The following is a 24,233-nucleotide window of genomic DNA, read 5'->3' as shown; positions in this document are numbered from 1 at the left end:
TTTCAAGTGGTGCTATGTCCTCCTCATAGTCTGGTTGCACCATTTTTGGGCCCTTGAATTCATCCACTTTATCATCAACTTGTACATCTGTCTGCTTGTCTTCAAAAATTTCCACAATTTCTTGAGGGGCTGCCTCTTCCTGGGTCTTTTTAACTCTAGACCTCGTTCTGGGTCTCATCACAAACTCATCTTGAATTGTGTCTTCAATTTTGACCTTAAGTTTGGATTTTTGAGCTGATGTCACCCGTTCTTCTGTTTCTTTGTCTGCCTTGTCATCCTCCATGCTTTGCAATTTAGCTTTCTTGCTCAACTTTCCTGCAAGTTTCTTGCTTGGCTTATCACCTTCCTTCTTTATGGGTTTCATTTTCATGACTGAATGGATGCTCTCCTTTTTTGGATTTTCTTGCTTGGGCTCTTCTTTATCTGTCTTCATTGATGGTGACCCAATTTGTGGCAAGAGATCAATACTTGCAAGAAAATCATATCAAAGCATTTTCTTTCTTTCAACAACATGCTTAACTAAGATTTTGATTAAAGAAAAATGGAACTTACTTGAAGCATGATTATTGTAGTGTTTGCTTCTCAAAGATGTACGAAAAGAACACGCTTAAGATTGTGGATGACAAACAATCTCAACAATATAAATGGCTGCTAAACATTGTATATCTGTAGCAATTGATAGAAGCAAAACCTGCCAAAATTCTGATCTATGCCACAATCATAGTTAAACGACAAAAAGAAATAGTAATAACTCCAATCATCCAATGGAAACAAGATATACAAAGAATAGTTTTATTATAACATCTGTGAAGGGAACAAATGAATGTTACCAGTCCCCCTCTATGGGATGGGTTCTTGGCTATCCTCAAACGTCTTCAGCGTGTGTAGAGTCTCTCTCCTCTATAATGTGTAAACCCAACAAAAATTATGGTGTGCAACGATGAAAATAATCAGAGTTACAACCGTGAGTGCAACAATGAAAGTAATCAAAAGTGAATAATGAATGGAAAACCCTTCTATTTATAACAAAATATTGAGTTATTTGAATAATGAGCAATAATAAAATATTATTAACCCCATTCTTGGAATAACCACTTGGAATATTTTATCATATTTGGTTAGGAGGGAAAAAGTATTTAAACTTTTATTTAGAAATAATAAATAAATAAATGATTTATTTATTATCTCAAGGAATTGGTTAAGTTATAACAAATAAATAGGGATTTATTTAATTATTCCTAAGGGATTTAGTCAAATTTGACAAAGAATAATAATTAATTAGTTATTAATTAATTATTCTCAGAGAAAAATAAGATAATTAATGATTTATCTGTTTATTTTTCATGATTGGGTCAAATATGACAAGGAATAATAATTGAACAATGGTTTAGTTAATTATTCCTAGAAGAAAATCAAATAAATAATGATTTATTTAATTATTCTTCATGGATTTAACTACAAATTACTTAACAAAGGTGGTTTATTAAGTAATTTCTCAGAGTTAAAGAAATTTTACTTTGGTAAAATTGGCTTTACATGGTGTACTTTGATCCATCTAGTAAATTAGGCTAGATGATCAACTTTCTGGTGATAACAATGATTATCGTTTTAAATTTGTACTTTGGTGGCTATTCTTCTGAAACTCTTGAGCATGAAATAAGGGAGGTTCATTGGCTTGCTTTGGGTGAAATGCCATAGTAACCTGAGATGGTATTGGTATATTCTACTGAACCTACCCTCGTAGGTGAAGTATCTTTGGATAAAATTTAGAAGGTTGTTATGCTGTTCTTGAAGATAAATGATGGGGAAGGTGGAAGCAAACTTGTCAAGATACTCCAGTTTCACAAACTGTTTGTAAGGTCTAATTCATCCCCCTTGAACTATTTCTCCCCTGCTTTTGGGAGGTTGGTTGCATCAACAATAAACTTCTCTGTTAATATAATCTCCAGGTCTCCTAGTTTCACTATGATGTCTTGAAAATTAAGAGTAAATAAGCAAGCAAGTTTAGAATTGTGACCTACTTTATGAATCTTCTGACAGAAAGGAATGCACCTTGTGTTCTCAAAAGCCACTCTAATGGCAGGGGATGAATTGAGCAGGCTCAAAGTGCTGGGTTTGGTGTGTACAAGGTCTCCTCCCTTTTTTCTAGTAGTAGGGGCCATCCTATCTCAACACCTAGTAGATTGAATTTGACTTTAGGCTATGGCTACGTGTACAGACCCAAAGGAATGAATATAGCCACGAGTGACAGCACAACTCTACTTAAGCAGTTGTGACAACAAGATGGTGACATCACAACTTATATGGTTGAATACAAGCAAGAAACTTTGAAAATTTAAAGATACCTAACATAAATTGCCTCAGGAAACCTTCACCATCCAAATTTCGTGTCTATAACAATGCGAAAATGCATTTAGAGGCAAAACTATGTTTGTCAAATAGAACAGAGTGTCCGTAGCACAAGCTTTCTAAGAGGGACAAACACGATTTTGACATAGTAACTAGGATAAATAACAATGAGAAATTTAGGAAAGCTGACTGACCTCCTACCTCTCCAATGTCTGCATTCAAAATGTGTGCTAAAGGTTAGTCTGAGATGCAACTCCTATGTGTAGAAAAATGTAGCGCCATACTCGAATTGTTCTGCAACCTGTAAGCTTCCCTATGACTTTTGAGATTCTCTACATTTTCTGAACTTCTTTGCACTCTTTGCTTCAGAATAGGACCACTCATCTCATTCTTTGCATGAGGGACGAGTCCATCACCTGCGATCAATCATAAAGGAAATTGGCAGCCTTTATAATGATTTCAAAATATTCTGCTGATGTAACAAGTTTGACATGTAACCCGCGTTCCTCATGAAATTCACATGCTTGAGATAACGTTGTTTAAGTATTGTAGGGTGGCAAAGGATTTAGATATGATGAATTCGGTAACCAAAGTTTGTCGGGGGTGAAAAGGATGATGGGTCAATCATGGTGCGTAATGATGCTTAGGGAAGGGGGTATTTTAGGCCTAGGGATATGTACGATTAGGTCAAAATAAGGATAAGGGTTTAGGCGTAAAATGATCTATAGGAATAATGTAAACATTAGGGAATGAGGGGGGAATTAATGTAATGAGGGGAAAATGAGATAGGTAGAGGGATTCATATAATTTCTAACAAGGGCATAGATCAAAATATTAATGGTTAGGATCTTTTTGAGATCCTTCCTTCAACATCAGACATTTTGACCATATTACCAACCTATCGTTACCTAGTACCTAGATTCAACAATTTGTTACAAAATTTTCCCATACAATAGACACCCCTTCCCAATGACTGGCCTTGATGACTAGAGTGATGACCTTACTAGTAATGATTCATTTGAGAAGTGACAGGTCAAATCATGACAACGAGAAAACTTATGATTTTGACCTCCATTAAAACAACAAAAATTAACTCGAAGTACCTTTCGATTGAAAAACTAACCTACTCTAACATGGGATCCATTGGGGATGGAAGCCTCCCTATGAGGTGCCAAGAATGATACAACAGACTAGTAACCTTCCCATTGGGAAATATGGTCATAATATGCAATAAATGATATACAAACTCTGAATCAGGAAAATTTACTCACTAGACTGACTGTAAATGATAAAAACAACTGAATGACAGACTCAATTATTTATGGTAGCAACCAGATAAGATCCCATGACCTTCACTTCGGGTTTCAAATCTTAACTATAACTACCCACACTTGCATTATTCAAAATTAAAATGGTATAGACAATGAAATGATCCTTCAAAATCCAACTTAAGTGAGGAAATATTTGAGCAACTTTCCATTCACAGGCCCTGCTCCAATTGGCTCATCTGACAAATCTTTAAGTAAATATGCATTCTGTCCTCTAAATACAACAACTTTAAAAGGCCCCTCCCACAAGTTCTAAAATTTCCCTTGCTTTCCCTTATCTTCATTCCGAGCATCCCATTTCAGTACCAAATCTCAAATTTGAAAATTTGTTGCCTTTGTTCTTTTATCATAGATCTTCTTTATCCAGTCTTGTAACAACTATGTGTTCTTGAACACCTCTTCTCTTGATTGTTGGAGCTGAATCATTTGGCCAATTCTCCGCTGCATGTCATTGGGCTCTACTTCTACTTCTTGCAACAATCTCATGACTAATAGCCTAAGAGATGAAGGAAAAAACGCCTCTCTTCCATACACCAACTCAAATGGAGACATGCCTATGGATATTTTAGTACTCACACGATCTGCCCATAGTGCATGGATTAGTTTTTTGTGCCAGTTCCTTTTATTCTCCTGCAACAATTTTCTAATAATGTTGACCAGACTCTTGTTGGATGACTCTGCCAAGCCATTTCCCTGAGGGTAATAAGCTGTGGAATGACCCAAATTGATGTTATATTTGTAGCATAATTCAATCATCCTTTTTGACTTGAATGCAATGGCATTGTCCGTGATAATCTTTTGTGGATAGCCAAAACGGGATAAAATGTTGTTTTCCAAAAATTGGATGATAGTTGTATCTGTGGCCTACCTAGCAGGGACTGCTTCAATCCATTTTGTAAAATAATATGTTCCTGTTAAAATCCATTTATGCTGCCTGGACAAGGAAGGATGAATTTATCCAATGAAATCAAGTCCCCATTGTTGAAATGGTGACTTGACTGCTATAGGCTTTAGAGGCAGGGGAAGAAACTTCTTTCTACCCTCGAACATTTGACATTCCTTACAACTGACCACCTTCTTATAAACATCAACAAATAAACTAGGCCAATAAAGGCCAGCTCTTAAAATCTTATTTGTTGTAGTTTTCCAATATAAGTGACCACCACAACCCCCCTTATGGAATTCCTCTACTGTTTTTTGAGCCTCATCCTCCAGTAAACAATTAAGCAACATCCCACTAGGATCTTTCCAATATAGGAATTGATCAATAACACAAAATTTCATTGCTTTTAATTTTAAAACTCGACTTTAATTTTGGGCCGGTTTGGTGGTGCTTGTGTAAAACATATAGGATATTCACATACCACGGTGAAGCAACAAGTTTCTCTTGCACTTGTTGAACAACACTTGAGAGCTCTTCCTCTGTTAGGACTGTTAGCACTCTAGGAAACTCTCCTAGGTTGTAGCTCAGAGATGCCTGGTAACATATAAATCTTCAATATCGTTCTTTGAACTATTGGAATGGATTGGGGTTTGGATCAAGTCAAATGACTGTTTCAACCCTGTTTTCACTCAAGACATGCATGAACATCCTCAGCTTGACAAGACTTTAATGCTCAATAGTTTATAGATTCAATGAATAGATGGAGAATCATGACTGTACCAGCAGATACATACATAAACACATATGAACGGCTAGCTACAAAAAGTAAATGAAGCTTGAAAATCTAATTTATCAACACAAAGATAAGATGGCAGTTATCTGGCATTAGACACAGAAGAAAACATGAATAACCAATTCAAGTGCAAGCTTAGAACAGAGGAGAAGATGGAAATTGAATATGTAATAACAAAAGAAGCTTGTATTACTGGAATGAAGATGAGACGCTAGGAGGAACAAAGTATTCACCGTCTCCAAAAGTTGAACCCTTAATACTTCAAAATTTCAACCATTTATAGGCTTGTTACAATACTCTCGAACTCTCTGAGGCTCGAGATGTCCTTATCTATCCCCTCTATCTTCTAACTACTTGATGCCATAACTAGACAAACATGAGCTCATAGGGATCTGTTTCTAACAAACACGGTAATCAAATTCTAGTAATTTCACTGCACTGTTAGGTGGTTCACTCGTGCCAGCGATGTTCCATAATCATTTCTGTTGGTTCGGCTACATCGTGCTGTTGTTTTTTCCCCTTTCGGCCATGCATTCCGTTATTTCAGTTCAACTGTCTGACTGTCAAAAACACTGACAAAGCCAACAAATTTCCTCCCCAGGTGACTGATGGGAAGTGGGGTACAGGGGCATGTGGGCCATTGGATGGTGTGGATCGATGGTTGGGATGTTGGTCAGGCGGCGGAGGATGAATTGTGGTGATCGTGAACGAGGGCCATTGGATCTAGAGGAATGGACGGAGGAGGTCAATCGCCGAAGGTTTGAAGTCGTGGCAGGAGCAGAATAAGTCTGAGCCGTTAGATCTTAGATGGGTAGATTGAATGACTATCGGGCGAAGGAGGTGCTCGAAGGATAACACCTGGGAGCAGTTTATGCAAGCGGAAATGGTTTATATCGGGCAGTCATTAGGTGGTAAGTGGTAAAGGTTGGAGCCCGCCCGATTCCATTCATCGCCCGCCATGTAGCAGCAAAGGAGAGAGAGGAAACCAATTTATCAGGCATGTATCCCTCTCTCTTGTTACCTAAGCGATATGTGCAATAGTGATCTGGTGGAAATGATCTAACGGTGGTGATTGGTTGAGCGTATAATGTCGGTCGGATGAAGTACGGACTGTCAGATCAGTGGGAAGATCGATGGCGGGGGACACGAAGGTATGGGACAACCTCGAGAAATGTGCAAAGGGGCACATATGGACGAAAAGGTAAGGTTTCGGGGGCTTTTGCGCATTAGTGCATGGGGGAAAATGGATTAATTCATGTAGGGCCAAGGCGAAAGTGAGCTTTGTTATGATGTGAGGGTTGGGTTAGGACATGAGTGAACATGGATGGGAGTGGATGAGTGAGAAAAGTGAGGTGATGGATTGTATGGGAACCTCTCCACGATAGCATAATAGACCAATTCCCTCCTTTAGTCTTAAAATAGCAGCATTATACCTTAGGGCTAACACTAGCTCCTTCTGGGGATGAAAGCCTCCCTGTGAGGTTTCAAGAACTGCAGACTACTGCCTTTCCAGTAACAACCAAAACAAACTTATCTCCTAGTGTTCCATTGGGCATGGAGTTTATTTGCATAGAAAACAAAAACTGAAAAAACCTATTACAATATTAAGGCCTTAAAGCCTCATATGAAGTAAAGTTTCAAAAACCGCCCATTGACTGGGCCATCAAAAACACCTTCCCCCTCCAAATTGTGCAGAATGAAAGTATTGTTCATCTGAACTTGAGCAATGACAAACGGTCCCGTCCATAAGGCATCAAATTTACCATGGTTTCCCTTCTTTTCCTTCAATGCATCCCATTTGAGAACCCAATCACCAACCTGAAAACTGTCCATTTTTGCCTTTCTATCAAAGGTTTCTTTGATCTTCTTCTGATGAATTCTTCACTTCTCAACTAGTGGTTCCCTCTTCTGCTGTAATTCAACCAAGTTAATCATTCTCCTCGCCATGTCATTCTCTTCATCCTGTTCTTCTTGCAAGAATTTGGCCACAGGGAGAATCAGCTGGATAGGATAAACAACATCAACGCCATAAACTAGCTTAAATGGAGAGTTTCCTATGGACTTCTTGTTGGTAACTCTGTCAGCCAACAGTGCGAACTTCAACTTGGAATCCCAGTTCTTTTTTTTGTCCTCCAACAGTTTTTTGATTATCCTTACAAGACTCTTGTTAGATGATTCTACCAGGCCATTGCCTTGAGGATAATATGCGGCAGAATGCACCAATTGAATGCCCATGGATTCACACATGGCCACCAATTCTTCTGCCATAAAAGCTGCTGCATTATTAGTGACTAGTTTAGTTGGGCAACCAAATATAGTGAAAATATTCTCATTCAAGAACTTTATGATAACCTGATGATTAGCATTTTTAGTGGGTCTAGCCTCAATCCATTTGGTGAAATAATCAGTGGCTAGCAAGATCCATTTGTGCTAGCCACTGGAATGTGGATTGATCTCACCTAGGAAGTCTAAGCCCCACTTCTGGAAGGTACCATTGGCGTGTACTGGCTTCAAGGGCAGATATTTTAGCTGTTGTCTTCCTGCAAACCTCTGACATTTGTCACAAGACTTCACAAAAGAAAACACATCAGAGAATAGAGTAGGCCAATAATACCCAGCTCTTAGGATCTTGTGGGCTGTGGTTTTCCAATAATGATGCCCTCCATAGATGCTAGAATGGAACTGGTGCATGACTTCCACAGATTGTCCTTTGTCTAAACATCTCAAGAGGATCCCTGATGGGTCTCTCCAATAAAGCAGGTTTTTATTAATGCAGAATTTGGCTGATCTGAGCTTAATGGCTCGAGCTTGACTTGAGCTACACCCTGGAGGGACTTCTAGCTTCTGCAAGAAATGAACTACACTAGAATACCATTCACAGGTGGCTAGAATTTCAGCCAAAGATTGATTCTGCTCTTGCTCTTCTGCTGCTTCCTTTGTCTACTCACCACCTGAATTTGAACCCATGCAATTGATGTCTAACAAACTGCAGTTTTCCTCAGACATAAGCTTAGCCAAGCCCTGGCCTTTGACAAGCTTCGTGGGCTTCACCTCTATGTTTAACTCTATGAATTTTGCAATCCATTTAGCTCTCTTTCCATCAATATCTGGCTGAGTTAGGACATATTTTACTGAGGCTGAAGGTACATACACAACCACTTTGGAATGCGGAATATAAATTCTGAATGCCTTTAAAGATTTTATGAGAGCATAAGCTTGTTTTTCAATAAGGTCATACCTTAGTTCAACATCCCTCAGAGTTTTACTGAAAAAGGCCACAGGCTGCTCTACACCTTCATCATTTTTCTACAATAGAACTGCTCCAAGTGTATCATAAGAGGCAAAAGAGAAGATATAAGACTCCCTGGTGTAATCTGGACTTATTAGAGTGGGAGCTTCCCTGATAGCTTGTTTGATGGCTTCAAAAGAGATTCTTTCACCATCTGTCCATTTTATTTCTAATCCTTTATTTAGCATGGAAGTGATGTGCTTCACCAGCTCTGCAAAGTTTGGAATAAACCTCCTGACAAAGTTAATCTTACCTAGGAAAGATTGAATGTCCCTTTTTGACCTTGGGATGGACAATGTCTAAATTTCTTGAACTCTTGCTGGATCGATCTTCACACCTTCAGCAGAAACAATATGTCCCAGAAGTTTGCCTTCTTCTAGAGAAATCTGTGACTTCTTTGGGTTCACAGAAATTCTAAACCGTCTGCACTTTAGAAACACCTTCTTTAAATGTTGCAAATGGTCCTTGTGACTACTGGAAAAGATTGTTATGTCATCAAGGTAAATAAGGACAAACTTGTCCTTCTCTCCCACAAAGGCTATGTCCATGGCCCTATGAAATGTAGCCCCAACATTCATCAGTCCAAAAGGCATCTTGGAGTACATGAAAGTGTCCCAAGGAGTAGTGAAGGCGGTCTTTTTCTGATCTTCTGGATGTACAACAACCTGATTGTAACCTGAAAATCCATCTAAGAAAGACATGACTCTAGCCCTTGAAATTGTTTACAGCAAGTGTTCCATCTTAGGCAGGGGGTAGTTGTCTTTTTTAGAACATTTTTTTAGATTCCTGAAGTCAACACAAAGCCTGATTTCTCCATTCTTCTTTCTTACTACCACAAGGTTAGATATCCACTTTGAATACCTTAGGGGAACTATGATCTTGGCATCCAAGAGATTCTTGATTTCCTTTTCAATCAAAGGCAATAAGAGAGGGCTGATAGGTCTTAATTTCTGCTTAAAAGGGATGGTGTTCTTCTCCAGTGGAATCTTATGCTGAATGATGTTGGTGTCATAGGTCTTAAGATCACTATACTCCCAAGCAAAAATATCAACAAATTGTTTCATCAGGGTGCAATACTCGGAACTTTGAGCAGAAGACAAGTGAGTGGACAGATTTATGTACTTTGGATGGTCTGGACTCCCTACATTATGTCTATGAACTGCAGACTCATTTTCCTTTTTGGCAGGCTTATAAGGTACATCATTATGATCAAACAACTTCTCTAGGGGCACAAATCCTTTGGGTATATGGTTACTAGGTAGTTGAATAATGCTATCCTGACCAATCTCGTCCTTTAACTTGAACTGGTTGCATTCTTCAATGGTTTCATTTTCTTGGTCAATGTGCATTTCAGAAAATTCATTAATGACTTGTAAAAACCTATTAATTTCATCATCATCTTCAAAAACTTTCCAGTATTTGACATTGTCAGGTAGAGATGGTCTATATTTCACCTGAACTTCATAAGTCAATTTACGAGGAAAAGGAGGAATAAACGTGCTAGCAGACACAACAAGGGAATCAACAAGCTGGTTCTTTATTCTAGGGATGTAAGAAATGTTGAAGCTATTAAAAATCCCTTGAGCTTTCGTACCTCATCTCTGTATGCTTTCAACCTTGGATGCTTTGCTTGGAAAGTTTTGTTCACCTGTTGAATGATAAGGTCTGCATCTCCAAACACCTTCATACCTTTGTTGCCCATTTCTTTAGCAGCGTTTAAACCCAATATCAAGGCTTCGTACTATGCTATGTTATTTGTGACCTGAAAAGTTAACTTGAAAGATAAATGAATGCATTCTTGTGTGGGGGACACAAGGACTACACCTGCCCCTACAGCTTCCTTAGAGCAAGCTCTATCAGAGAACATGTCCCAAATTTGTGGGCATTCTTCCTCTGTGATTTGGCAAACCGGTTTCCTAAGCTACATGGAGGCCAACTGGGATTCTTCAATCTGAAGAATACAGGCTCCAAAACCGGTGTCGACAGCATAGATGGGATGATTAGTGGGATTCCTTTCATCATTGATGATATAAGCCAATTGAGCTTCTTTGTATAATCTCCTACTCTCACCTCCAAAAACTGGGACAGTAGCATAGGACAGATCATTTTGCAATGTTCCACCTAATCTCTTGATCCAACCTCTGGAAAGAAACATGCAAAACTTGGGGGGTACATCTGCTACCACAATATCCATCATCATGCTCTTCATGGGTAGCTGAGACAAGGTGATGGCTAGGTCTTTGATTAATCCCAAACATTTCACTTTTCTAGAGTCAAAAGAAAACAGGTCATGATAAGACTTGGTAATGTCAAGACCCAACTCATCCATGACAGCCTTGGGCATTAGATTATGGCTGGCTCCTATGTCCAGAAGGTAGTTGTGAAGGATTTTGTCATGAATAGTCAAAGAGACATAGAATGATGGGGAGTTGTCATCACAATTTTCAATCATTGGGCTGAGAACAACAGCTGGTTTGTCGTCTTGTAGATTTACATAGTCAGTGGAGGCTTGGATGGCTTTAGGCTCAAGGGCCTCAAGGATAGATCTCTTGAAGGATTCATTCTTCACTAGTTCAATCAGAGGTATAGGTATGCTTAGCTTCTGAATTTTTGATTCAAAACTAAAAGGAGAAGGAGACTTGTCAAGGCCTCTTACCTCATGCACTGGAGCTTTGAGGATGATGGGATCAATTGCCGGTCATTTCTGCTTATTAGCTTGTTGTATTACAGGGACAACAACTCTCTGAACAAGAGTTTCCTTGGAATTATTCATCTTCAACCTTAGATCATATCTGTGTTGATCATTAATTTGTAGAATAGCTTCACCATGCCACTCTTGGTTGATCTGGTCATTGAATAATGACTTTTCATAGGCAGCTAAGGTCAAAAAGGAGGCACTGCCTTTGTCTTCCAGACAATGGATCTCATCATCTTCTTCAAACTACTCTTCTTCCATGACTACATTCTAGAAAGGGGTCTTCACCCTTTGGTCTTCATTGGCATCTTTGCTTCTTTGCAGAACCTGCAACTGCTCATTAGCTCTTCTATATGGATTTGGATTTCTAGGAGAAAAGGGTTTAGGAACTCTTCTTTTCCCAGGGTGCTGCTCAACCTTTAATTTGGAGATTTCAGAGGCTAATGACTCTATCATCTTGGTCATTTTATCTATCTTGGGATCTAAAGATGATGAAGGTTCGCCCCTCTGTCTCCTGTTATCGACACTCCCCTTGAGATTCTCCGCAGCCATGATGTTTGATTCTGCTTCCAAGGCTGCATCCTGCATATCAGCCAAGGTAGCACATCGTCTCTCCCTCAACAGTAGACAAAAGTCAGAATCAAAGGCACTAGCATAGGTGAGTTTAGCAGAGGTAGTGGTGGGTTTTACTTCAGCTAGTATCTTGCTGTACATGCGGTTAAACCTCTTATTAAAATCAGATAACAACTCACCATTTTCCCTCTTTAAGTTCCCAAACTCGGTGTGGTAGTAGAGTAGATCCTTCTTATCCCCCAAATTCTTTAGGAATGCATCATCTAAAGCCTCAATATCTGCTATAGACCTTGGGGTCAGTTCTCTGAACCATTTTCTAGTCTCTCCACCTAGACTTTGGACAAAGACTCTCATCCATACATCAGCTTCAGTAATGTCCAGGTTATCAACATAGCTATAGAATGATTCAAGATGTTCCTCAGCTGTAACACCTTCAGTCCTAGTGAACTTAGGCATATACTTCTGATATTCTCTTGTAGGCATGGCATTCAAAGGAGTGGGCAGTACTAGAGGTCCGTACCTAGCAGCTATGATTCTTTCCATTTTGGTAGGTGCTTGTGGTGCTGCCATAGTTGTGGTGGATATAAGGGTACTGGAAGTCTGAATGATAGAGGGTTGAGGAGTGACTGATAGGACTAAAGGAGTATGATGGTGTTGTGGCCACCAACAACCCCCCTCCTTATTTAGTATTAACAATAACACTAGGTAAGTGGGGACCCTTAGTAAAAAATTCAAAAAATTCAATTAAAAATCATGTATTATACTCCTTAAGAACATATCGCATCGCGCGAAGAAGATAGGACATTTCCTTGTGAGTAGAATGATAAACTGCGAGAATGCGACGTGAAATCCATCGCATCTCATGCATTAAGAAACACTCACAAACAAAAACTTTAAGAAATCGCCGATGGCCGATATGCGACATCGCATATTGCAACATTGCAAAAACAACACATAACTATTTAACGAATTGTAACAATCTTGCGATCGCGCGAAACAACAATTCGTAATCCTGCGATCGGCGTGATCGGTCAACCCTGCGATAACACATCTTGATGAAAATGCGATAACACGATAACGCGATGATGCGATGCTGCGATACGAATCGCAGAGATCGTCCATCGCAAATTTTCCTCGGCTCAACATTCAAAAAAAAATTGAATACGCGCGTTAATGAAAATTAATGAATGTACATCAAGTGGTAATGAAAGACAGTTTTTGTGTTTTCGAAGAGTTAGTTCACGTCAGGTGGCATGTTTTTGTACATATGTAGAGCTCAGAGCTTTCTTGTCAATTTTTATTATCACTACTCTCTCCTTATGTGTGAACTGCAGGAATAGAAAACAGAAACAATATGAAGCAATGTGCAGGGAGCGATTTAGGAAAAAGGATAAAGCTCCAAAGCTCAGAAACAGAGAAGAAATTCCCTCATGAACTGATACCGCATGCAAAAGAGCCGCAAATTCCAGAGCGCTGCTGAGCTACCCATTACAGATCTATCAGTTAGAGCCACGGTTCAAAGAATAGTTGAACAATGCTGATATCAACAGACGATTTAACGATCAAGGGTAGAAGTTCACAAAAAGCAGTATGTTTGCAAAATTTTAAAGCTTATACCCAGTGAGGTAAGGCGCTAAAGGTGAAAAACGCACCAGAAAGGCCCGGGAAACTGGTCCCATTATCCCCAGTCGGACCCGCTATACCAAACGGATAAGGAGCTGCCAACCAAGGTCCAGACCAGGCAGGTATCCCCCTTGTTGTCGACCCGATTTTCGGGGCCTCAACATATTTGGCGCTAGAAGGAGGGCATGAACTATGAATGGAAAGTAAATCCAAATCTGAATACCATTCTGAGAGTAAATCGCCCTCATCATCTCCCCCGACTTCCCCATTACATTTAAATCCAGAGTCAGAAGTCGCTCGAGTATCAACCACTGCTACACACCCTGATATTTCAGACCAATCTACCATTGAAACTCCTGAAGTCGAATCCCTGATTCACAAACTTCAGCGATTTTCCATCTCCCCTCAGAGGTCTGATAAATCTCAAGGCAGCGTGACTTCGCAGTACAACCCTGCTCATCCCCTGACCAGGTTAAAGAGTGAAAATTTTGGCGTTCAGCCAACCGAATTACCTCTTCCCACCAGGAAAAGAGCAAGGAAATCACCGCAAGAGTCTGACAGTGAGACTCTTTCGTCCGCATCATCCATCTCAACTACTTCATCGCGAAGTCAACCATCCACACCTCCACTCCAGATTATCGTCCATCCGTCCACTGGAACCCCCACAACCCCTCTTCAATCATCTACGATCATAGTATCCTCATCCTCCCAGCCATAGGAATCATCTTCTGCACTTTCCTCTGTTAGCAGTTCAACGATGGCCCAGTCTCCATGGAACAACCCTGGGGTAGTCTTAATGCCCACACCCTTGAGTCAAATACTGGCCCATCCTGAGAAATGGCTGCCCAAATTCAATCCCGAGGCAGGTATGCTAGCAGAAGAGCACATAAATAACTTCATGCTTTCCATTAATCTCAATGGGGTTACTAATGAAGATGCTGTTGTTCGGCTTTTTCCCTATACACTGCAAGGGACAGCCGGGTCATGGTACTTTTCATTACCCTCCGGATCCATTACAAGTTGGGATATCTTCCAGGACCAATTCCTAACCAAGTTTGGTGATGACAGATCAATGACAACATTAATCAATGACCTATCCAATCTTAAAGCTGAAGCTAGAGAGCCTATTAAGGATTTCAATTTACGGTTCAACAAAATTTTCAACAAAATTCCTATTGCTTCTCAGCCCAGCGAAGAGGTACAATGCGAATGGTATATTACCGCTCTGCCATCGAACATAGCCATCTTCGTGGACAGGGCAAATAAAAAAACCTTAGCTGAAAACATGAAAGAAGCGATAGCAGTAGAAAAACGAATAATAGCCCTGGAAAAGAGATCCGCGATAGAGGAACATAAGTCCAAAAAAGTCACCTTCAAGGAAGACTCCAAGAAGAAGCAACCAAAAGATCCTTTTGATTTGGAAGGATTGCAGAAAGTTCTAAAGACCATGTCCAATGAGATGGTCGACATAAAAAAGCAAGTAGCGGAAACTTCTTCGAAAAAGCCCTACAGAGCTTTTAAAAGAGGTCCTTCAACAGATGCAAAGCCACCCAATGCCATTTCAAATGCTGAATCCGAGGAAGAGGAAGAAGAAATCGCCACTGAAGGGCAGACCGATGACGAAGAAGTTGTGGAATTACAAGGAATGTGGGACTTCATCCTCCCACAAGAGGAAGATCAAGAAGTATTTCCAATTAGCACACGAAGTGAAAATCAGCTTGATCCTCCCCAAACTACCCCTAAACAGAAGAGCACAAGCTCTACAACAAAAGATAAAGTCGCAACAAAGAAAACGACATCCAAAGCGACTCAAACTAGCCCAATCCAAGCAGATGAAACGACTCCATCAAAAACACTGATAGTGTCAGATGAAATGGAGTACAATATTATTGATGACATGAAAAAGACTAGGGCTAATATCACCCTTTACGAACTGAGCAAATTGAAACATCAACAGAAGATAATGATGAAAGAATTACATGCCGTGCCAGTTGCACCTTTGCCTGCCGCTGTACTTTCTCAAGCTTCCCACAACATGGGAAGACCTCCAACGAACACGATCAGTAAGATTGATCCAAATGACACCGCCTTGATTGGAGGAAGATCAAGATCTCACACTCCCCCGTTTCTCCTTACTTATGAAATCTTCAATAAAAATGTGCACAATTGTTTGATAGATTCTGGTGCTTCATCGAATATATTACCCAAATCTATATGTGCCAAATTAAATGTTCAACCACAGAAATCCGCAGTGTGCATAGTTCAGCTCGATCGATCTCAAGTCGAAGTGATCGGCGAACTAAATCAAGTAACCATAAGATTGTCATCCAACTCGAAGGTATGTCAGGTTATTGACATTCTAGTTGCTGACATCCCAGAATTCTATGGCTTAATCCTTAGTAGGGATTGGTCAGAAAAACTCCATGGATACTTCGCAACTGATTGGTCGCACATGTGGCTGCCCTACAACAGTAAACTGAATCAAATAAAAGTTGAACGAGAGTTACACCAGAAGTACATAGTAACAGAGTTAGAGGGAGAAAATGAACCAGTAGCGTACAACAGCAGTATCATTGGCAATTACTCGGTAGATTCTTTCCTCGGCAATTTCAATGCTCATGCGTCACCTTATTTAGAAAATTCAGTTTTGTCCCAAGTTGAAATTTTTTGTCAAACTAATAGTTCGAAATGTATTAATTTTTTAGATAAACCTGCAAATACATCTTTGTTTTGGAAATTATTTTTTGATGGCTCTAAATCTAACGAAGGAGCAGGAGCAGGATGCGTTCTGATTAGTCCAGAAGGAGAAAAGAACATGCTCACATGCAGACTCGAATTTGATTGCACAAACAACAAAGCAAAATACGAGGCTTTGGTTCAAGGCTTGTACAAGGCAATCGGGTTAGATGTCAGGTATCTTCAAGTCTTTGGAGACTCTGAGATTGTGGTTAAGCAGGTAGGTAACACTATACATTGCTTATCAGGTCACTTAAAACATTATCAATCTTTAGTATAAGATCTCACTGAGCATTTCATGGTGTTTAATATTTCTTCAATCCCCAGACTCCAAAACACTAGTGCAGACCTTTTGGCTAACATAGCTTCTAAGCTTATTCCCTCCGAAGATTTTAGTCCAGATAGATTCTCAATAGAATTAATCTTTAGACCGTCCATTCCTGACAACATCACAAATTGGAGAGTATTCAATGATGATCCTGATATTGTAAATTTCCTCACATCTGAAGGATCCTACTCCAATCAAATAATTGACGAAGACCAGCACGATCGACAATTGCAACAAAATAGCACTAATAATGCTATACCAAAGTCGATGGTTAAGTTAGAAGACTTATACGATTTTAAAGATCGGTTTAAGAGGTCTACTAATTCAAAACTCTACAGTTCAACCTTGAACTACGAATTAGTAAACCTAGGGACCGATGCTAAACCACAAAACATTAATCTAGGCATCGGCCTAGCCCCTGAAGAGAAACTAGCGTATATTTGTCTTTTGAGACAATATAAAAATGTTTTTGCCTGGAATTATGATGAGCTAAAAACATACGACACTTCTATCATCCAGCATACTATTCCCATGATCGATAACGAAAAACCTGTCCAACAAAAACTGAGAAAAATACACCCCAATTTAGAAAATCAGATAAAAACCGAGCTCAACAAGTTACTGAAAGCCAGTATAATCTTCCCCGTCAAACATTCCAAATGGGTCTCCAATATGGTACTCGTTAGAAAGAAAAACGGAGACATTAGGATTTTCATTGACTTTCGGAATCTTAACAAAGCCTGTCAAAAAGACAATTTTCCTCTTCCACCTATGGAGCAAATACTGCAGGCGGTGGCGGGTTCAGAACTAATGTCTTTCTTTGATGGATTTTCAGGGTACAATCAAGTGTTGGTACATCCTGATGATCAATTGAAAACCACATTTAGAACTAAATGGGGCACATATGCATATCGGAAGATGCCATTTGGTTTGATTAATGCTGGTGCTACATTTCAGAGAGCCATGGACATCGCATTCAAAGGTTTAGTCAATAAATCTGTAGTAATTTATTTGGATGATATAACAGTGTACTCCAAGAAGCGAAGCGACCATCTCAAAGACCTGAAACAAATCTTTCAACGGTGTTTAAGGTATGGAATTTCACTTAACCCAAAGAAATATTTTTTCGCATTAAGTGAAGGGAAACTTCTAGGATTCATAGTGTCAAAGTCCGGTATTCACATTGATCCCGACAAAATCAAAGAAATTTCTGAAATATCCCTACCTCATAACAAAAAAGCCATGCAATCTTTCCTTGGTCAAATCAATTTTGTAAAGAGATTCGTTCCAGATTTTTCGCGAATCGTGTCTCCTTTGCAGACCATGATTAAAAAGAATTCAAATTTTAAATGGGGTCAAGATGAACATGAAGCATTCAACCTGATCAAGCAAGCCATTATTAATGCTCCATCTTTAGCAACCCTGAATTTTTCAGAATCTTTTATTTTATACACATTTGCCTCAGATAAGTCATATGCCGCGATACTAACTCAAGCGAATCAAGAAAAAGCGGAAGCTCCAATTGCGTTTTTTAGCTCAAATTTACAAGGTGCTGAACTCAATTATTCTGACGTGGAGAAACAGGCTTATGCTGTCTTCAAAGCGGTCAAGTACTTCAAACCTTTCTCACTTAAAACCCATAGTAAGATCATAGTACCGTTTCTAGCGGTAAGGAATCTTCTAGTGCAGAAGGATGTGGGTGAGAAAAGGTCCAATTGGGTTACTGCCTTACAGGAATACGACCTTGAGATCAAACCAACAAACATTCTAAGAGGTCAAGGCTTCTGCAAAATGCTGGCCGGAGCATCGCAAATTTCTGAAACTCCATCTGAAGAGGTACAAATGGGTGAGGTAAGCCTAAACGATGCAGAATCATTATATGCTGATATCATTTATTATCTTAGGAACGAGTATGCTCCTTCACACCTTGATCATACTAAGAAAAGAGCTCTAAGATTGAAATCTAAACAATATAAGCTCATAAATGATATTCTTTTCAGAAAAAATTATGATTCTGTTCTTCTTAGGTGTCTTGAAAAAACTAAAGCTGAAAAAGTTTTGCAGGAACTCCATGATGGGCCAGCAGGCGGACACTATGCTGGAGATGCTACTGCACATAAAATCTTACGCGCAGGATATTACTGGCCCACACTGTTCAAAGACTCGCACAGTTACGTGAGAAGATGTCAAGTCTGCCAAACTACTGCTGGGAGACAAAAGAAGCCGTCCCTGCCACTATAGCCGGTAAACATCGAGCAACCTTTCAGTCAGTGGGGCTTGGACATAATAGGTGAGATCGTTCCTCACTCTTCTAAGCAACATAGATACATCCTCACGACAACAGATTATTTCACAAAATGGGTAGAAGCAGTTCCGCTCAAGACAACTAATTCTGAAAATATTATTGAGTTCATTGATCAATTTATAATCACTAGGTTTGGATTGCCATCTGCTTTAATGTTTGACAATGCATCATACTTTTCTGGAAATGCAATGACTGATTTTGCACTTAAAAGAGGATTCAAACTTAAATATTTGGCCAATTACTATCCGCAAGGTAATGGGTTAGCTGAGTCAACAAATAAAAACCTAATCAGGATTATTAAAAGAACAGTTGACCAGAATCAAAAGAATTGGCACAAAGCTTTGGTATATGCTTTATGGGCAGATAGGATAATGCAAAAAGCTTCAATCGACACTTCTCCCTTTAATTTAGTTTATGGGAAAGAAGTGGTTCTTCCAACTCACTTAGCCATTCCCTCTTTGTCTTTAGTACAATACATTGATGAAATACCCACTTCCTCCTTACAACTGAGACAAATGGAAATAATTAAATTAGAAGAACAACGAGAACAAGCTAAGAAAACGCATGCTCATCATCAAGCACTAGTAAAATCCTCTTTTGATTCAAACATAATGACCAGAATTTTTTTTCAGATGGGAGATTTAGTTTTAAAGTGGGATAAGGCTCATGAAGAAAAAGGCAAACACACAAAATTTCAAAGGATGTGGCTTGGTCCTTTTCAGATTGTTGAAGTCATAGGTCCATCAACATTTGTGTTACAGGATTTAGCAGGTAGGAGGGATCCTTTGCCTGTTAATGGACAAATTCTCAAGAAATATTTTCCATAGAAGAATATTCTTCTATTTTTGTAGAATAGTTTTTCTTTTCATAATAAAACCAGCTGTGAGTGGTTACATTAGGCATTTACGAAAAAGACACCAATTCTCTTTTAGATTTTGAGCTTTTCGCTTGTATAAATAGCAAATCTTTTGGAAAATTGGTCTTTATTATTGACAGATACAGTTAAAAACTTTAGCCTAGATATGATACAAGTTTCAACTTCAAGGAATTTGATGAAAGCAACCTTTAGTGAAGAATTTGTTTTATATCAGCATAATGAAAGGTATCAATAACAAAATGAAGATTCTCTGTAGAACAACTATTTCCAAAAGCTCTATTATTGTCGTCCAAAGCTATCTTAAGGAAACAATGACTTCCTCCCTGCTAAAGGAAAATCACAGCTTTTAGAGGGATAATCCAAGGATACACTATATCTTGAAGAATAAGAGGTCTCATCACGAGCCGGCTTATCATGATCACAGATATCATAACTTGCTGACTTTTCCAATACTGTCTACCATAACAGGGCAATGACTCAAGATTGTTGCAATCAAAAGACAAGGGGTCTCATCACGAGCCAGCTTGTTCAACAAATTTATGAATCAAGTGAGTGATTGTGTCATAATTTGGCTACCAAACCAAGACATTGTTCTTTAAGAATAAAAAGAAAATCAAAGCAATAAGTGTAAATATGGATTTTTCTTTAAAAGTTGTAGGTCGCCTTAAGTAGGATACATGATCATTGCTAGGTAACAGGTAACCCTGTCGAGGCTATAAACGCCTGCTGGCAACAAAGGCTCTACCTACGACAAATGAGAATATTTAAAACTGGTTTACAGAGGAGACTTAATTTTATCTTTACTAGACCAAATAATGGCTGATGTTAATACAAGGACTAGCCCGAGGAAGCAAATATTAGAATGAAAAGTGGTTGAAACAAAATATCATTGACAGTTTAAAGCATAATGTACTATATTTGTCCATAACAAAGTTTAATTTTATGAAAAATTTTCTGTTTTGGAAGTTTAAAAAATTCAATAGGAAAACAGAGAGAACTTGTTCTTCCAAGTGAATCACCAATTGTTGTGGCCACTAACAACCCCCCTCCTTATTTAGTATTAACAATAACACTAGGTAAGTGGGGACCCTTAGTAAAAAAATTCAAAAAATTCACTTAAAACTCATGTATTATACTCCTTAAGAACATATCGCATCACGCGAAGAAGATAGGACATTTCCTTGTGAGTAGAATGATAAATTGCGAGAATGTGACACGAAATCCATCGCATCGCATGCATTAAGAAACGCTCACAAACAAAAACTTTAAGAAATAACGAATTGTAACAATCTTGCGATCGAGCGAAACAACAATCCGTAATCCTGCGATCGGCGTGATCGATCAACCCTGCGATCGGCGTGATCGGTCAACCCTGCGATAACACATCTTGATGAAAATGCAATAACGTGATAACGCGATGATGCGATGCTGCGATACGAATCGCAGAGATCGTCCATCGCAGATTTTCCCCGGCTCAACATTAAAAAAAAATTGAATACGCGCGTTAATGAAAATTAATGAATGTACGCCAAGTGGTAATGAAAGACAATTTTTGTGTTTTCGAAGAGTTAGTTCACGTCAGGTGGCATGTTTTTGTACATCCATAGAGCTCAGAGCTTTCTTGTCAATTTTTATTATCATTGCTCTCTCCTTATGTGTGAACTGCAGGAATAAAAAACAGAAACAATATGAAGCAATGTGCAGGGAGCGATTTAGGAAAAAGGATAAAGCTCCAAAGCTCGGAAGCAGAGAAGAAATGCCCTCATGAACTGATACCGCATGCAAAAGAGCCGCAAATTCCAGAGCGCTGCTGAGCTATCCATTACAGATCTATCAGTCAGAGCCATGGTTCAAAGAATAGTTGAACAATGCTGATATCAACAGACGATTTAACGCTCAAGGGTAGAAGTTCACAAAAAGCAGTATGTTTGCAAAATTTTAAAGCTTATACCCAGTGAAGGTAAGGCGCTAAAGGCGAAAAACGCACCAGAAAGGCTCGAATTAAAGAACGGAGGCAGTTTTCGATGCGCGATTAGCGCTTAGCGCTAATCGCTGAGAAAATTGCTCAAAAAGCAAAGTCCTTAACCACTTAGTCACTCGTAAGCCCGGAAATGCAAGAAAGCAAAGGCAGAGGCAACTTGAGGGTTAACCAAGTGGAATTTGGGTTATTACGGAGCATACACAATAAATCCACATAGCCAGAGATGATTCTAAAGCATATCTGCTATTTTGCTGGAAAAAAATGGTGCCAACGCTTGCCATTTCTGTTTGCTTAGCTCAACCAAAAGCGGAAGACAGTCAGCCGACTCTACCCAGGCAAATATTGAATGCTCGCAACATTAAGGAGCAAATGCAGAAATAGTTAGATATTAGATTTAATTTTTAGAAATAATTTTGCTGAGAAAAAGGGCGGTCATTTAAACAGTATCCTGAATATGTGTAATTAAGTTATTTAGTTAGTAGTATTTAAACCCTTCTCATGCATTTAGAGAAGGGTCCAGAAATTTGTCAAAAACTTGTCCTCAGAACATGCACTTTTGTACCCTCGGAGGAGGTTTTGGTGAATGAATGGATCAAGATTTGTTGATGTTTGCATTTGATATCTGCTACTGATGTTGCACTTCTATACTCTTAGTAGATGTTAGAGCAAGGAGAAATAAATCATTGTTGCTTGAAGCTTATGAGTAGGACCAGTCATAAATGGTACTTTTATCTCTTGACGATTTCTGCTTGTATGTTAAAGTGATATACAGTTTTTAGTTGTTTATATGTTATTGCATGAATGCTTGAGTTACCATTTGGCACTTTTGTACGGTGGTAGCTATTTATTTATGTTTAATGTATGAATAGCTTATTATGCGATATGCTGTTCATAACTGTTTTGCCTAACTTTTTATGCGAAATAGTTCATCTTAATTGATTTCCTTTCTTATAATCACTGAATGATCTTTATTACCAGTTTTTATATGAAATCTCTTTAGATCGCATAATAGAAGAGTTACATCCCGGGTTAGCATAGATTAGATGTGCTGTTTTATTAGATTACCATAGTATAGAATTAGATTAAAGTTTGAATTAGAATAGCTTAGATAGTTACTGTTAGATCAGCAACATCCAATTCTACACACGCACACCCATAGATTGGGAAACTGGTCCCATTATCCCTAGTCGGACCCGCTATACCAAACGGATAAGGAGCTGCCAACCAAGGTCCGGACCGGGCAGGTATCCCCCTTGTTGTCGACCCGATTTTCGGGGCCTCAACAGATGGATAGGAGGAGAGGCTTCCTTTGGGCTTACAAGGAAAGAAGAACCTAAAGAATAAGGAGCTCTATGAATCTCTGAGATTTTTTCGTCACTGCTAATATTAGATGCTATACTCTCAACATGTATTTGTTCTATTACAGGATTTCCTTGAAGAGATATAGAATATTGTTTAGAGCTACTTGAACCTGATGCTCCTTTTTGCAACGCCTTTCTTTCTTTGATGACTTTTTCAGGGTCAGGTACTGGGTCAGCTCGTGGCTTCTGAGGATTTCTCTGAGTATGCCTCACAAACTAAACCAGAACTATGGAGCGGAGTTTCCAAGAGGTTTGTCCTCCAGTAGAGTCGCTAGATAGATGACTACAACCGAAATAGTGTCCAGGCTTTGTCTATCATCAAAGTTGGATCGGTGTCGTCCCCCAGGGAAGTTGAGCTTCAATCTCCTCTCCCCGACAACGGTGCCAATTATGTTAGCACTCCAGGAAACTCTCCTAAGTTGTAGCTCAGAGATGCCTGGTAACATATAAATCTTCAATATCGTTCTCTGAACTATTGGAATGGACTGGGGTTTGGATCAAGTCAGATGATTGTTTCAACTCTGTTTTCACTCAAGACATGCATGAACATCCTCAGCTTGACAAGGCTTTCGACCACTAATGCTCAATATTTTATAGATTCAATGAATAGATGGAGAAACCTGACTGTACCAGCAGATACATACATAAACACATATGAATGGCTAGCTACAAAAAGTAAATGAAGCTTGCAAATCCAATTTATCAACGCAGAGATAAGATGGTAGTTATTTGGCATTAGACACAGAAGAAAAGATGAATAACCTATTCAAGTGCAAGCTTAGAACAGAGGAGAAGATGGCAATTGAACATGTAACAGCAAAAGAAGCTTGTATTATTGGAATGAAGATGCGACGCCCAGAGGAACAGAGTATCCACCATATCCAGAAGTTGAACCCTTAATACTTCAAAATTTCAGCTATTTATAGGCTTGTTACAGTACTCTCGAACTCTCTGAGGCTCGAGATGTCTTAATCTATCCCCTCTATCTTCTAACTACTTAATGACATAACTAGACAAACATTAGCTCAGAGGGCTCTGTTTCTAACAAACACGGTAACCAAATTCTGGTAATTTTGTTGTGCTGTCAGGTGGTTCACTCGTGCCAGCGATGT

The sequence above is a fragment of the Pinus tabuliformis genome, chromosome 6 (genome assembly GCF_031772625.1).
Source record: "Pinus tabuliformis cultivar Carrire ecotype Pingquan chromosome 6, CPIR1, whole genome shotgun sequence".
NCBI lineage: Eukaryota > Viridiplantae > Streptophyta > Pinopsida > Pinales > Pinaceae > Pinus > Pinus tabuliformis.
This window is presented reverse-complemented; position numbering follows the sequence as displayed.